We start from the raw sequence: 16590 nt of genomic DNA, 5'->3' as shown, positions 1-16590 counted from the left end.
TTAAGGAGGAAGCATGGAAATTTACATCATGCTAATTAGTAGAGGTGATAAACATTACCACTGAAATCTACCCAATGACTTTATAGACATACACGGTGCCAAGGATCCAAGTGAACCGATTATGACTAGTAATAACCAGATACATACAGATTAGAGATGCATGTGCCAACATCTCAGTGTTAGTAGCAAAAACTGAGTCTTTCTGAAAGGAACAATATATTCTAAAATGAAATGGAGATTTTAAAGCTTAAAAATTCATCCAACTTTATGTCTTACAGGGCTTATACTGAGTTCAATATTGTATAACTGTATTAATTCAACTGTGAACCTAGAAACTTGCACCTACTTGTGAAAAAGCTGTATTCTTGCTCTGGAGTGTGTTACTGAATATGTTAAAGCTGTAATAAAATGCTTCTTCTAATCATGTAGTTATTAAAAATTTTTAAAAATAATGATTAAATAAAAAATTATGTAGAGGTGAAAAATACTACCATTAAAATCTACCTGATGACCTTATATCCATGCTCAGGTGCCAAGGATCTCAGAAAGTAACCGACTCTGACTAGTAATACTCAGGTACATAGAGATTAGAGATGCATATGCAAACATCTAAGTGTTGGTAGCATTAAAAATGATATTGTTTTCTGTATGAAACAATATATTTTAAAATGAAATGCAGATGTTTCTTAAAGGTTAAAACCTCATTCAATTTTATGTCTTATGGGCTTTATACAGAGTTCAATATTGTATAACTGTATTAATTCAACTGTGAACCTAAAAATTTACAGTCAATTTTGAAAGAGATATATCTTAGCTCTGGAAATTGTTATTGAATATGTCAATGCTGTTGTAATGAAATGCTTCTTCTAAGTATGTGGTTATTAAATAAATAATTAAAAAAATAATAATTATAAAAGAAAATTCGTACTTTTAGGTAAACAAGGTGTTAAATGACCCGATAAGTTGCCCTGAAAACCTCCATCAAGTTTCTAATTGGAGAAAGAAAATCCGTTTCCTGAGCCAATAATGGAAAAAGTGTCCTGATTTTTGCATTAAGTTTTGGCTATGGAAAGACTCTGTGTGTGTGTGTGTGTGTGTGTGTGTGTGTGTGTGTGTGCTTACTGGAAGAGTTAGTGCTTAAATTCAAATAATACCATTAGCAGGATTAAACACAGAACCTGCCAGGATAAAAGTAAAAGAAAATGTGAAGTCCAGAGCTATGAGATGGAAGGCAGCTCACTAACGTGCCACGTCCATGGGCATGCAAACCTGGTGGACTCTGTTTCCAGAGCTATGAGATGGAAGGCAGCTCACTAACGTGCCACGTCCATGGGCATGCAAACCTGGTGGACTCTGTTTCCAGAGCTATGAGATGGAAGGCAGCTCACTAACGTGCCACGTCCATGGGCATGCAAACCTGGTGGACTCTGTTTCACAGAGTAATGTAGAGTGTAGCAACTGGGACCTTGATGTTGGGGTACCATGAAATAGCACAGGGGGATTTGGCCCTTAATCTGACATGATGTCACATCTTGGTTCATGGAAGGACTCTTAATGACACACAGGTGAGCATATGGACCAGATTCACCTGTTTGAAAGGGAGAGTTCACACAGGCATGGTAATCAGCACTTTTCAGAGGGAACTTTGAGGAGGTGTTTATTCCCTGCTGATAGGGAAGATTAGAACCAAGCAAGGTTTATGAATAGAAATTGATGAGCGAATGAATCTGCAAGGGAATGGAAACGTGGTGCGATTGGTGGCTGACACGCACCTCTGCAGGGGGAACACAAAACCCTGGGAGGGCATCGGGCTGGAAAACTCCGTGTGTCCTGAGGTGCCAAGAGGAGCTTTAGACAAAGCTGTGATTTTAGCAAGTACCGCCAAAGTGAATTGATCAAAGATCTGTCTAAAAAGCTGCTATTGAGGAGGTGTCAAGTCTAATATGTTGAGGCAAAGAAGTCGTGTGTTGTGTCGAGATGTCAGGCACACAGGTGCCTTTGACAACCAAATACTGACCAAGAAGAGGACACACACTGGCAGCATGCGCCGAGATGCTGCAGTGACTCACGAACTTGGGAGAATAAATGCTCCGCAAGTGACAGAACTCAGGTACTCAGAGGGCCCCGTGGGGGTGAGGACCCGAGTTTGTCTTGGGTTTCTCAATACTGTGAGTTCTATGGCCAAAGAGAAAGCTTAGAAGGATGACTCTGTGACTCGGTGGTACCAAGTTGGAGGTTGCTGGTTGCCGGGATCAGGGACTGCCTCATTGGGAGCATGTTTAGGCTGTTTTCTTACCTCAAAGAGCCAGGGTGGCTTTCTTTCGCTGTTTTATTTTTAAACAAACTTTGTGAAGGAACAAACTCCTGTCAGATGTTTTCTCAAGAAATTGACAATCATAAAGTTAATGAATAGATTTCCTTACTTCTGGGTAAATATCCTGCACTGAATAGGAAGCATAAAGCCCTTCTCTTCAGAACCTTGCCCCATGTCTTCATGGCGCCTCGACCGTCTTTCCCGCTCCTGTTCCCCCGTCTCGCCCACCCCCTTGAATCCTTTGTCCTCTCTGCCTCTCTCCTCCCTTTCTTCCCATCACCCATGCTGCCCTTTCTGTTTCCCATAGCAGGAGATTTCCTTAGTGAAAACCATTTCAAACCATCGATATTTTCAGCACAGGAAGTATATTCCTCTTGAAATAGCTGATAGGGTGAAATTGAAGACGTAGGAACCAGGGTCTCCCCAGCTCACAGGGAAGTGTCCCCCACTCTACTCAGTAGGTAGAAGGAAGCTTGGAACAGAGCAGGCAGGTGGTGAGCGCCCAGGACACCTTCTGTCTCCAGACGATTCCTTAATGCCAGAATATAGTTCAAATTGCACGTGATGACACTGGAGGCAGATTTAATGCTAGCTTCCAGTTGCTTTTCTGTTGTGGGAAACAGCTAACAGTCGAGGTTAATTTTAGCTCAATGACCTCACCTTCTGGAGTTGATCTCAAGAGCTACCGCTCCTCTGAGATCTACCCTTTAATTTACTGTTTGCTCATAGAAGTGTCAAGAAGTACTTGTCTTTGCAGAAATTCCAGAGTCTGAGTTCACAGACAGAAAGGTCTGCACCCCAGCCCCAGCCTTTATGTCCACGCCTGAGGATTCTTTGAGAAGGTCATTTTTCTGTTTCTCCACCTGTAAAGGGGAGATAAAATTACTTTCAGCCTGTTACCTCAGGAGGATTAAGCATCTAAAAGTTATGAACCTTTCCGAAAATAAAAAGTAGAAAATAAATATGACATCTACTATAAACCAGTAATTTTTCCAACAGCTCAGCATTCTGTAAATATCTAAACTAAAACTTCAACATACTGAAATAGATACACACATATGTATGTGTATGTACACTTCTGTATATTCTTTGTGTGAGTATATACACATGTATGTGCCTGCATGTGATTATCTGAACTCATGAATGCATATTTTGTCTGAAACTTGAAAGACAGCTTGGAATTTTGGAAATAGTACTTTGGACAGATTGAGGTTATTTCTTGTGAAATGATGTCAGGCTGGGCTCATCTGTCTGGACCCTGGTTTCCTCTGACTGAGCCAAACAAGGGTGGCATGTGCACTTCCGTTTAGTCCTGAGTTCTCTTCGTAGCTATCGGCTTTCTGGAGTACTGCAGGTCAGCAGAGGCAGCTTCCAGTGTAAGGTTCTTCCCACACAAGAGCACGCCAGGGAGGAAACACTCTGCAGTGGGCCCCTTCCCCCATTCCCTTCCATATTGCTAACTAGGAAGAGACGCCCAAACACTCAAAAGCTGCACCACCCACCCCTCATCCACGGAGTAAATACTCGACTCAGGGCTTGGGAGATGGCTCAGCAGGAGAACATTTGCTATACAAGTATAAAGTCCAGATTTTGGATCCCCAGATCCCATGTAAAGCCAGACTGGGCAGCACATGTTTCTATTCCCAACACTCCTATGACACTATGGGGGAGGGGTGGAGCCAGGAGAGTCCCTAGAAGCTTTCAGGTCAGCTAGCCCAGCACCAGCATGTACAGGAGGAAACAGCAAAGAGGTCTTGTCAAGGTAGGAGACAAGGACTGATACCCGAGGTTTCCCTCTGACCTCCACATGCACATGTGCACCATGGCACACATGTGCCCACACTTACACAAGAACATACACTGCACACATACAAAAATTGTTTTAAACGTGAAGATGGTTATCCTCACGAAGATCAGTACCCACCACATGTAGAATCCCACCCAAGGAAAATATCCTTTGTATTCAGTGATCTCTCCAAGCACGTTTTTAAATTTTCATTCTGCATATTCAGTGTACATGAACCTTGCCATACAAGTGTATACTGTGTTAAGCACATTCCCTCCAATGGCCTTCCCTGACTTTGCCCTTTCCCTCTGCCGTTGGTCGTCTCTGTTTCCCTACACAGCTTCATCTAAGCACATTCTCTAAGTGCAGTCAGTGCCAAGGGAATAGTTAATGCACTGATGTCACTGGTAATTTGTCGGAGGTTTCCTAGGTGATGTAAAGGGTGTTTGCTCTTTGTATACCACCTTTAAGCAACAGGGGAGACTAACCCCAGAGAGCTCTGTCTCTCCTAATGGCCCCTGTTGGTCAGTTTTTGTAACGACACAAACAAGCATCACCTGGGAAGAGTCTCAACTAGAAAAGTGCGCCCATCAGACTAGCCTGAAGACACGTCTATTAGGCATTTTCTTAATTGTTAATTGCTGAAGGAGGGCCCACTCCACTGAGGGTGGTGCCATCTGTGGGCAAGTGGGCCTGAGCTGAATAAGAAATCAAGCTGGGCAAGCCAGGGGGAGCAAGCCAGCAAGCAACATTCCTCCATGGTCTTCGCATCACTTCCTGCCTCCGGTTGAGTCCCTACTCTGGCTTCTCTCAAAAACGGACTGTGACCTGGAACTTGTAAGGGGAACAAACCCTTGCCTGCTTACGTCCGTTTTGGTGAGTGTTTGATCACAGCAACAGAAAACTAAAGAGACCGTGGCCCATCAAGCGCAGCTGCATGTCCCTGGAGCTAAGGTCGTCGGGAGAGCGCATCTCAGGTACCGCCCGCGTGTTGGATGCTTTACCTTCCTTCAAATGTCTTGATATTTGGATTTTCTCCTTCCCAGAAGTTGCTGTCTAGGCCTGAAAGTGCTGGTTAGGGTTAGAGAGACGTGAAACTCATTTAAGAGCTGTTCTCCTTAGAAGAGTGGCAGGTGCTAAAATAGATCAAAGCAACCAGGAGGCTCCGCAGAAAGGCACAAAGCGCTGGTGAGGGAGGAGGGGAACAGCCAGGACGAGAGTGAGGATGATTTAGCTCCATGCTCACAACAGCCATCTGCTGAACTCCAGCAGAGAGGTCTGAGGCCGCATCCCATCTTTGGTGTGAACAGCCAACTCCAGATGTTTGCTGGACGCTCCAGGTAGAGCTGCAGAACGGAGACGTCAGGAGGTACCTACCACGTGCTGGTTGTTGGCCAGGACATGCTTCATAACAAGGCAGAGGCCAGGGAAAGGCAGTGTCTGATCTGTGTTCGGAAGACTGAGGTGGAGCCACGCCAGCAGGGTCAGGCAAGTGTTTGCATGAGAGGCAGTGTTAAGGCAGAGAGTGGGCGCACAAACCACAGACCAGGCTGAGGGCTGCTTTACCCCACTCAGCACCTGTGTCTAATCTGGTGCGGGGTGATAGTCACACTTTCCCTCTGAGGGAAGGAGCCACAGTTCGCACTTCCTAGGCATCTAGCAGAGTGCCTATAATCCTCTATAGGAGTACAGTTTCCAATAAGACAGAGGTAGTGGGGATAAAGTGGGATGTATATTTTCCCTCTCATCCCCAAGCCTAGACAGACTCACTTCTTTACTTAGACTTGCAGACTACATTTTAAGAAATGGGGCTAAAAATGATCTAACTGCACTCGAAAAGTTTGGATCGCAAGCTTTGGGAGGCTGAAAGAAGCTGTGTTCGTGCCCTGTGACCAGTGACAGATTTTAAGCGACAGACAGCAGGAAAGAGAACCCGAAGATGGAAACAGTCAGAGATGGCCCCACTTCTCAAGAGAGGGAGGCTTGATTCTAGAGGCACAACTGAGGGTTTGATGTGGATCCAAAGCCACACTGCGGAGGGACTTTCAGACAGATGGTTGGCACATGTTCCCCATGGACTATGCAGGAAGGGAAAAACAGGGTAGGCTGTGACACCAAACTGATGGGCACAGACAGACGGGCATTCTCCCACTCGCTGACTGAGTAGCTTTGCACAAGTTATTTAACTTTGGAACCTCAGCTTCTGCAGCTATAAAATAGAAGTCACACAGCCTAGAGGGCTCCATGAATAATGATGACAGTCTCATGTAAACTCTGTACAAGGACTGAGCAAAGCAGACAGAAGCTCAATGATTTCGGCATATACCAAACACCCCCCAAAATGCTTGGGACAGAAGTGTTTTGAAATGAGAGTTTTTCTCAGGTTTGATAATATTTATATACACGTGATAACATATGTTGGGGATGGGAGCAAGTCTAAACACAGAATTCATTTCTATTTCATGTGTGCCTTATGAGCATATGCTGAAGGGTAATTTGATGCACCTCTTAGTTTTTCTTACAACCTGTTTCCGTAAATAGGTCTGGTAGAATTTTAGAGCTTTTATGTCAGATATTAAAAACTTTTTAAGTTTTATAACATTTTAAAATAAGAAGCATTTCATTACAGCTTTAACATACTCAACAACAATTTCCAGAGCAAAGATACATCTCTTTCAAAAGTGGCTATAAAATTTTTAGGTTCACTGTTGAATTAATACAGTTATACAATATTAAACTCTATAAACCCTGTAAGACATAAAATTGAATGAGCTTTTAACCTTTAAAAAAGATCTCCATTTCATTTTAAAATATACTGTTTCTTACAGAAAGACTCATTGTTTTTGCTAATAATGCTGAGATGTTGGTGCATGTGTCTCTAATCTGTATGTATCTGATTATTACCAGTCATAATCGGTTGCACTCGGATCCTTGGCACCTGTATATGTCTGTAAAGACATTGGGTAGATTTCAATGGTAATGTTTATCACCTCTACTGTTTTATAACATTTTAGAGTTCAGATAACTTTTAAATGACAGGTGTTACTCTAAAATCAAAGAGGCAGCAGAACCTCATGGTTCTGAGCAGGGCCAGTGAGCTGCTCTCGAAAGCCTTACAGTAAATGGCTGTCCCGCGATATTGTATTCTCGGTCAGGAAGCTGAGGAGGATGCCAAGTGCGGACCATGGGAAGGGGTCAACCTGGTACGAATGCGTGCCGATAGATCGGTTCTTGCTTGCGTGGTTGCTCACTTGGCTTCCTCATTTAGCCTCAAAAAGAGCTTTTTGCATAAAGGGCACTGGATGTCTGTCATTTGTCAGGAATTTATTAAGCGCTCCCTGTATGTTAAGCCCTTGTCCTGGTTCATTTCAAACAGCAACTCAGGGAAGAAAGGGTTAATTTCAGCTCCAGTTCCAGGTCACAGACCATCTAGTAGGAATGTGGGCATGCACGTGCCCACACACACGTGCTTCCTGTTTGCTTCCTTGCTGTCCGCTGGCTTCTGCTGGCTTGTCGTGTTCAAGATCCTCTCCCTATGGAATGGTGCTGCCCACAGTGGGCTGGATCTTCCCACATGGATTAACAAAACAGTCCCCCACAGACATGACCACAGGTCAGCCTGACCTAGATAACTCCTCAGTAAGATACTCTTCCCAGGTAATTGTAGATTGCATTAAGTCAGTAGTTAGAACTAAACACCACGATATTGTACACACTGGGGATGTTTCCATGAACTGGATGGGTGCAAATCATGCTTGTTGGATCTTGTATTCTCGTAAAGACAGATATGTAACAAATGAGCTTGTAAAATAACAAATCAGACCAGGATCCAGGGTCAAGGACAATATAGAAGTATGCAGGTTCATATGTAACCTTCAAAGAAGGGTTTGAAACTTTGAATAGGATGGGCTGGAAGTAGCCATTTATGATCAATTAATGATAGGAAGGAATGTCAAATTTGAACTCTCTACCTGTGGCATATTAAATATATCCTCAGATGCCCTTGTGGTCACTGGGGACAAGGCAGTGGACAAGTGCCAGTGTCTCACTCGGTCTTCAGGCAGGCAGGTGTTCATTTGCTCCTGGAGGGGGAGAGAACAATAGTAAGAAGTTCAGGAACATTTGATGAAGCGTGCCCCCACTGGCTGCTGCCCTCCCAGCTTCTCAACCTCCATTCCTGTTTGGCCGTGTGCTGTTTTATCATCTTCCAGAAAGAGATATAAAAGTGTGTTCTTTCTGTCATTGTGGCACCACAATCGTGTGGGTCCGTGTGAGCTTCCCTCTGCCTCTGATCCTGCCTGGCACTCGCAGAGCACAGGGCACCAAAGAAAAACGAGCTGGGCTTCTCTGTTCTCAGTAATGCTGAATGATCTGCATTCCTGTTTGTTAGTTGTTAGTTGTAGTGGCTCAAGAAGTCAAGCTTTTGGTTAATTGCTAGGTCTCCTGATTACTGATCAGATGCAAGAACAGAAAATCTAGGTTAGCTTGGCAGTGTTATCCTGTCAGGTAGGGGCGGGGATGGGGCACATCTGTATGGGTTGTTCCCAAACAACTGGGGCTCTTGGCATCGTTAATGGAAAACGATACAGAGGAGGAGCGATGTGAACTTATCTCTGTTGGTTTTTCTTTGATCTTCAATCCAGCTCCTCGTTCCATATTGACTAATTACAAGGGAAGGGCTGAGGCCGAGAGCAGGGTATTAATTAGTCTGACAGTTACTTGGATGAAATACCTGAAACAGTCTAAAGAAGAAAGGATTGGTTTTGGTTTTAGAGATTTTAGTCCATAATCCTTGGCTGTGTCCATTCTGAGCCCCTGGCAAGGCAGAACATAATAGCAGTGGGAACAGGTAGAGGAGGCTGCTCACCTCACAGCAGACAGGAAGTAGGGAGAAGGGCAGAGAGGGGCTGAGGACATGGTTAGCCTCCAAGGACAGGCCCATAGTGACCAGCCACCTCCAGCAGCAGCTCACTGTCTAAAGTTTCCAGAACCTTCTGCAGCAGTGTCACTGGTCAGAGATGAACGACTCAGTCCACAAACCTTCTGGAGACACTCCACATCCACAGCGGAATCACAGTTTAAGTATGAAGTCTGAGACTGTGTCATTGGTGAGTCATGCTCCAGGTATAAGAACAGTGGGGTAAAGAAAGGGATGAAGAGAATAATAATTACAGTTAAAACTCAAGGTTGAGGGGCTGGAGAGACATGATTACAAGGGTTGGCTGCTCTTGCAGAGGACCCCGGTTCTGTTCCCAGCACCCACAACAATTTATAACTCCAGTTCCAGGGGATCCGACAACCTCTTCTGCTTCTACGGGCATTGCGTGCATGGGTGCACTTACATGCAGGCAAAACATTCATACACATAAAGTTTTTTAATTAAAAAAAAACCCTCAAGGTTAAACCCCAGGTATGATGGCATACACTTTTAAGCCTAGCATTCGGGAGGCAGAGGCAGGCGTATCCCTATGAGTTCAAGGTTAGCCTGGTCTACATAGTGAGAACCTGTCTCTCAAAACAAAACAAAACAAAACAAAACATAAACCTCCAGGTTGGCAATATAACTTATGGAGCGAACACGAGGTTCCAGGAGACAATTGAGAGTTGAGTCCCTGCCCCTGAGTAGTGTGCATACAAGTCATTCAGTAGGTTGCAGATAGACATGCAGTGCAAAGTTTTCAAAGTGGGCGAAAGTCATGTCATGCAGGCTTGAGTAGTCCTGTTCTTGGTGTTGTGAAGTGAGAATAAACTCCCTGGTTACAGGGGTGCCGATCCCTACCTGATGCCACCCGTCCCCTTGACTCGCCACAATGCACTCATGAGAAACCATTCACACAGCAAATCCTCAGTGTCTGGATGGTCTCTACGTTCACATTCACAGGGAAGCATTTTAGGTAAATTAATTCTTTTTTCAGGTTTTTTTTTTTATGTTCAACTTCCCATACTGTGGTTTTTATCTCCAGAAGTTCAATTTGATGTTTTACTTTTTCTGTACAGCACAAGGGAAGGTACACTGGGGCAGTGAAAGAAAAAAACAAAGGGAAACCTTGTGCCTGGGAGTACGGAAGGTCCTACACTATGGGTGTCCAGGACCACATGCGGGTTAAGACCACAGCTGGCCATCAAGAGATCTGGGAGGCCCATGCTGGAGACTCAGTCCTCCCCAGACGACAATCTGCAAATGATAAAAAAAAAAAACCCTCCCCTGACCCAAGCATGAGCCTGACACAGAGGCAAAGCCACTGCCAGGCACAAACTGGGACCTCAGGGGAGGGGGCTATGGGGAGCGCAGCCACCCAGAGAAGCCCAAACTGCTCCCCAACATCGGGAAGCCCTCATCCTCCACTCTGCTCCACCATCAGCCCACCCCAGGAGTGTGGAACCATGATTCATGGTTGGGTTCACAGCTCCAGGGTCACAAGAGGGAACCACAGTTTCAGGTTCACAGGAGGCAACCACCATTCCAGGCTCGTGGGAGAGTCATAGTTTCAATTACATTGGTTCCTGCTACTTTCCTGTCTCCATTGCTCTGCCCACATGATCATACTTGTCTTTAAGAAAGAGCATTTTGGCTTCTGTGTAGCAAAGAAACATAGCAGTTACTCGCTGGCTTAGATTTCTCACTAGAGGGACATCAATACTGGAGAAAACCAGTTTTCCCTCTTGCTCAAGGACACAGGTAGACTGTTTTCTCTTCCATCGTCAAGGATCTGATTGGTTTCTTAGTCTGTTTTCACATCTTCCTCCATGGTTGGGGGAAAAATTGATGAGCTAGTACCTTTACCCACCTCACATCACACCAGCTCTGTGATGGTTAAATTTTTAGGCAAATTGATTCTTCATCTCATTAGACACCTGTTTGCTGCTTTGAGCTGAACTGGATGGCAGAGTATGTCGGGACTGAGAAGCAAACTTCGAGATGTGCAGTTAGGGAGTTGAAATGCAGATCAGCAAGTGGACAGGCACTTGAAATGCAAGATGGCATCGAACTGTGTCCTAGACCTGTGCGTACAATGGAATAGGGCCAGGCCACCTCCATAGGACATGCCTGGAAGTCTGCAGAAGGAAGGAGATGGCTCCGCACATGAGCATTCTATGAGGCCAGCACAACACAATGGGGGTTGTGGGCTCTGGGGAACACCCAAACTCACTGCATCGCTGAACTCAGAGCACAAGGGTCAGACACTACATGACAGCACATGAGGACAGTCTTGCTGTCCGGTAAGTCCATGTTTTCAAGAAGGTCCTACAGTTGGTCATGCGAGTTGGTGGCATAATCGGATTTTTTAAAAAAAGAAATAATACTTTACAGCAAAGGCAAACCCTAGAGCCTGGGAGACCAGATGGCTGCTGGTCTCTGCCAAACAAGAGCAGCAAGGCCTGTCCAGGACAGTGTGGCAGGAAAGGTTGGCCTCAAAGTACCACCAGGGCATTTGGTGGCCTCCACGCCTGATTGGATCTAGATCAGACAAAGGAGAGTCCAGGTGTGTGCCCAGGATCCTGAGGAGAACACCGTGAACAGAGGGGATGGCCGAGGTCTGAGGTCAACTTTTCATCTGAGTTTTGAGGTACTGAGGTATACAGGAAAGGTCCAGAACATGTGTTTACAGTAATTGAACATGATGTTTTGGCAAGCAGGGATGATAAACACACTTTAGAGAAATAACAGTACAGAGGTGGTGATCGAATCTACGGCTGAGGATTTAAGGGAGTAACCGGGAGGGCACGAAGGGGTCTTCAAGGCTGAGCTGTGAGGGACCCTGAATGACCGTATAAAGGTTTACAAAGTGCGACTGCCTTGTCTGAAGATCCTGTCAAGGAAACGGTGAGATAGCTCAGGCAGTGAAGTGTTCACCACACAAGCATGGAGGTCTGATCCGAGAACACACATAAATGCTGGGTGTGGTGGTATATGCTGATAATTCCAGCGTTGGGCAGGCAGAAACAGGAGGATCCCTGACGCTCGTTGGCAGGCATCAAGCCTGCTTGGTGAGTTCCAAACTAGTGAGAACCCTGACTTCAAAAATCAAGGTCGGTGGCACCTGACTAGTGATGATATCCAAGGCTGTCATCTGACCTCCTCAGGCATGTACACACACGTGTACCCCTACATACATGTATATACATATGCATATACACAAAAAGATACTAAAGGGGACTGGATGAGAATCCACCTCAGTAGCGACGCATTCGTGGGGCACACTTAATCTCTGGCACAGGACAACAGTGAACTGAGCAAGCAGTGCCTTCCTTTCCCCTAGTCAGCTTAGATAAAGGTTGATGTGCTTAGTTTCCACATTGCAAAGTGCTACCAAAGAAAATGTTCTCTTTGTGGGAGGAAGGGTTTATTTGGTTCATAACACAGTCCACCATCAAGGGAAGTCAAGACAGGAACTCAGGGCAGGAACCTGGAGGCAGGAGCTGAAGCTCAGTCCATGGAGGAGCCACATTTACTGGCTTCTTCCTCTGGCCTATGCTTGGCCTGCTTTCTTTCTTTTTAAATTTTTTTATATTTTTATTGAATTTTTGTGGATTTCACATAAAATATCTTAATCATATTTAGCCCCCCTTTCCCTGCCTGCAACCCCTCATAGCCTTTCCACAAGACTTCATGCATTTTGTCTTATATGTTAAGGCCTATCGAGTCAAGTTTGTGTACCCAGATATCCCCGGGTGTGAGTTCTTTCACTGGAACCTGTTTTACTTGTATAGTGTCACGCCTGTAAAGAAGATCAGTACTCCTTCACGCGGCAGTGATTGCTGCCAATAGTTCCTCGCAGAAGACGTGACCTTCTGCCCACTTCCCCAGTTCTATCTGGTGTCTGTCTGGTTGAGTTTGCATGGTCTTGCGCATGCTGCCACCACTGCTGTAGATTCATATGAGCAGGGTCCCAGGAGCCTGTAAGACTCCGATTCCTTATGTTCCTGCACCTCCTCCCTGGCTCTTACAATCTTTCCGCCCCCTCTTCCACAGTGGTCCCTGAGCCCCGAGTGGTTCCGTCCAGATTCTTATTCTCTCCACTTTGACCAGTTGTTGCCATTTGTGTTCACCACCCTCTGTTGCATTAAAGAAGTGTTGCTGATGGCAGCTGAGGGATGCACCAGTGTTCTCTCTACCCCCTGTTCCATTATGTTCCACAAACCTTAGGTGTAGAGGTTCCATAGATATGTCACTCAGGGTTGGGCATCTTATTCTCTGTGTGTGGCCAGTCGTGGAACTCTGTAATAGTCCCCATCTGCTGGAAAAGAAGCTTCTTTGCTGAGGGTGACTGGGATACTTGTCTGTAAATATAAGGATCCATATTTAGTATATAGTAAGAAATTTCATTGGTCTAGGGATGTGACAGACTTAGGGCTTTCTCTAAGACCCATGCCCTCTCCAGCCATGTGTATTTGGCTGTGCTTACAGTACCGCTCATGAGTTCCCTTCCATTGAGCAGGCTTTAAATTCAGTTAGGTAGCTGTTGATAAAAGTGCCACTACTGCACCAATATAGTTTTCAGTGCTGGTCATTTTTGTGGTTATTAGGCTTTAAAGCTGGGGTTGGACCACTGATTGATTTTCTCCCTTAGCAACTTAGCGTCCTCCAAAGACACTATGAACCAAAGAAAATCTTTAAGTGAATAATAGTACTTGATACATGAGGTCAGAGACAGCCCTGGGCCCTAATGGTTAAGTGAGGGAATAGGAACTTCATTCCAGGGTGGCTGTGTAGGCAGACCAGCAGGATGCTCTGGTGGCCTGAAGGAGCCAGGAGTTGGGTGCTTGAAGTGTGGTATTGGTGCAGGAACTGTACTCTCCTTGATGTAACTGAGCCCACGCACCCACCGTGCTTTGCAGGTGGACACACCCAGGGCTCTAGCTTGTAAGCTTGCTGTCTCCAGAAAAGAGCTGTGTTATAAGTGGCGGAGTTCTCCAGTGAGCTGTGTTATAAGTGGCAGAGTTCTCCAGTGAGCAGTGTCTCTTCCCTCAGTCTCTGGCCTCAGAGCCAGGCACAGTCAGACAGCCAGCAAAGAGGCCAAGGCCCAGTGAGGACACTGAGAGCTGCCTGGATGTGGAAAGGGACTGTTCAAGCAGAAGGGATCATAACCAAGCAGCCAAGGAGCCGATCTGTTTGGCTCAGCACAGCTCACCTTGAAGTGTGATATGACCACTAGGCTAAGCAGGACATGCCTCTTCAGAACACAGGCCCAGAAAATAACTGAGTCTAGTTCCGCCTGGGTCCATGCCTGGCCTCAGTGACTCTTTCGTGAGGCCCAGTGGATTAATGGGGAAAATAACCTTGGAGGGAAACTTCATTGGGTTTTTTTTTCAACAAAAGCAAGAACTGATAAAAATTTATGTTAAGTCTATTAAACTTATCTTCCCAGACAGCGTGAAAGTGAAACTGAACTACACTGCAGTTCCATGTTGAAAAAGAAATAAAAAAGCTTTAATTTGTTTTCCAATAATTTTGACCTTTTCTGGTTATTCCTGGCGATTGCTTTATTAGATGAAAAAATGACCGAGCAGATGCTGATTCATTTTGGTTTCTAATGACGCTTCTTCTAGACTTTCTTCTAGACTCCAAGGACATGTTTTAAATTAATAAATGGTCTCACTCAAGGTAATGACTTAAAAATTAAGTATAGGCTTTTCAAGGTTTTATGGCTAAAGAGAACCAAAGAACTACCACAATGTCAGCACCTGGCTCTAGTACTTATCAACTAGAGGCTCTTTCAGCCTGTAGTTTTTTCCTCTGGAAAAATGGAAATACACAAATCCACCTCACTTACTAAAGAGGACATTAGGAGAGTGAATGGGGCAGCACAAAAACGCCTGCCTCACAAATATGTCCCTGTACTTACTGGGTAGCTATCAATATCACAGTGATTATTATCAATATGACTGACAAGAGACTTGGTGACTTTATATCCAGGAAGGTTCTTTATGATCTCCATCACACTCCTTTTTCTGTACACACACACATACACACACACACACACACACACACACACACATAGGAGTAGTGTCACAGGGACCCGGGAAGGGGTGCTTGGTCCCTCTCATTTCCCATAAAACACAAAATTATTTTGTAATGGTTGAAAACCATCTTATCTGCCAAATGGACTTAAAACAAGCTATGTGAATTGTGAAGTACATACCACAGAATCTCAATGGTACAAATCAACTCTATCGTGCTTTCCTTCCTGTTCAGTGGTAATGTAGCTCCCATCTCTGTCCGCCGTGTTAGCATACAGTAAGAAGGTGGCCATCTGCAAGCCAGGAGGAGCCCTCACCAGAAGCAAGAATTTGACCTTGGACTTCTCACTTTCCATGTTATGATCTCCTGAACCATGTGTAACAGGACAGTAATCAGGGCCTTTAGGTGTACTTAAATAATTAATGGAATTAGTGTCCTTATAAAAGATACCAAGGAGGCCTGTCTGCCTCCTCTGTCCTTTGAGGGCACATCCTGAAAGTTCCATCTGGAGGAGGGTACCCTCACAGACACTGACTTTGTCGAGAATTTGTTTTGGCCCTCCCAGCTCTGGAACTGTGAGCGTGTTCTATTGCTCATAAATAACCCAGTATAAGGTGCTTTGCCATATGAACCTAAAACAGACAAATGCAGAGCTCCAGGAACTTTCATGCATCTGGGAGAACCCAATGCCTATAGACAGAAATTTCTGGACAATTTCTCAGATGACAGAGGGGGAAAAACCAAACTCCTTGGGCTCTTTTATAAGGATGCTAATTCCTCTAATGATCTGACCCCACCTAAAGGCTCCACCTGACAATACTATTATATTGGGATCAGGTTCCAACTAAGAATTTGAGGAGGAGACAAAGATCCGGACCATAATATGGAGACTGTAAAGTCCTTCAAGTTCAGTACTGGGGGCTGTTCCTGGCGTGCACACCTTCTCACTGTGTGCTCACATGACAGAAAAAAATGGGAACCTACGAGTCACCCTTTACAAGGACTCCAGGCAGATCAGGGCTCCACCCTTTAACCTCATTTACTCTGAATCACCTCTCTCCTAAACACCCCATCTTCCGTGCAGTCCCAAGGTGGGAGCAGACTTCGGCATGTGGGTTTTAAGGAGGAACAATCCGTGTCATAGCATGATGGAAACAAAAGAGAATGAATCCTCAAGCATCTTCAATGATGGAGGCCTTGTCTGTGGATTACAGGAAACACTCCTGGATCAACAGTCAATAATGGTTGTAATGTACAATGTGTGATGTGTGTTGAGAAGGCATGCTTTATATCTACAGAAAGTCTTGGACTACATAGCCTAGCAGATTCTGCAAGCTCAATCCTACTTTTTCCCCTCCGCTGTACCCCAAACGAGCCCTTTCCGTGGTCTTCATACCTGTGATGCTCCCACTGAACTTCTAGTAGAAACCAAGTCTTTAGAGTGGAGGCCTCACACAGAGAGGCTTGTGGAGTGAGTGGGTTATAAGAGGTCTGTTCTCATGATGGCATCAGAGCCCTCAGACCTAA

The 16590-nt window shown here is 45.1% G+C and overlaps 1 protein-coding gene across 4 annotated transcripts in view; it reads left to right on the top strand.

Annotated features, from left to right (window-relative positions):
- Positions 1 to 16590, top strand: part of Fat3 (FAT atypical cadherin 3) — a 692898-nt gene that overhangs the window by 535517 nt on the left and 140791 nt on the right. The gene's annotated exons all lie outside the window — the stretch shown is intronic.

This window comes from Nannospalax galili, unplaced genomic scaffold (assembly GCF_000622305.1).
Source record: "Nannospalax galili isolate Female #2095 unplaced genomic scaffold, S.galili_v1.0 scaffold418, whole genome shotgun sequence".
NCBI lineage: Eukaryota > Metazoa > Chordata > Mammalia > Rodentia > Spalacidae > Nannospalax > Nannospalax galili.
This window is presented reverse-complemented; position numbering and strand designations above follow the sequence as displayed.